This window comes from Schistocerca gregaria, chromosome X, assembly GCF_023897955.1.
Source record: "Schistocerca gregaria isolate iqSchGreg1 chromosome X, iqSchGreg1.2, whole genome shotgun sequence".
Taxonomy (NCBI): Eukaryota; Metazoa; Arthropoda; class Insecta; order Orthoptera; family Acrididae; genus Schistocerca; species Schistocerca gregaria.
This window is the reverse complement of record NC_064931.1, coordinates 662,965,603-662,966,358: the sequence shown is the minus strand read 5'-3', so window position 1 is coordinate 662,966,358 and position 756 is coordinate 662,965,603. Positions and strand designations below refer to the sequence as shown.

General features: G+C 47.4%; 1 pseudogene; it reads right to left on the bottom strand.

Moving 5' to 3' along the window:
- Window positions 1-304: 304 nt before the first annotated feature.
- On the bottom strand, window positions 305-422 carry LOC126299908 (5S ribosomal RNA; annotated as a pseudogene).
- Between the last annotated feature and the right edge of the window lie 334 nt (window positions 423-756).

Sequence of the window (756 nt, the reverse complement as noted above, 5' to 3'; positions counted from 1 at the left end):
GTTTTGTCTGGAATGTTTTAGAGAGGAAACGGGATGAGAATTTCAATGAAACATACCTCAAACAGGAGTTCACTGTCTCAGCCATCGCATCTCTCGACCGGATTGTACTCCGTCTTCAGGCCACGAGTGGCCTACCGGGGCCACCGACCGCCGTGTCATCCTCAGCGGAGGATGGGGATAGGAGGGGCGTGGGGTCAGCACACCGCTCTCCTGGTCGTTATGATGGTATTCTTCACCTAAGCCGCTACTAGTCGGTCGAGTAGCTCCTCAATTGGCATCACGAGGCGGAGTGCACCCCGTAAAATGGCAACAGCGCATGGCTGCCAGGATGGTCACCCATCCAAGTGCCGACCACGCCCGACAGCGCTTAACTTCGGTGGTCTCATGGGAACCGGTGTACCCACTACAGCAAGGCCGTTGCCCCGATCTGATTGTAGAGAAAACAAATTTATGAACTTCACGGAGATATAAATACGTAAAAGTAATAAGACTTATCACTTTTAGAATCGTTCGCGACAGAACCCGTTCAGTTTCATAGGAAATTTGCGTTTTACCTTGGTATTAAAGTTGAGAAATGCAGATGAGGTTAGGAAATACAGTATCTGATTGCAAATATGTCACATGCTGCTCATTCTCGACATTTTACGAAAGTAAACCCAACATAAAATGCCAGCATTCCTGGAACGATTGTTTAGCTACTTCAAGATGTTGTTAGGAAAGATTATGGGGTCATCACTTAGGTAGATAACACACATA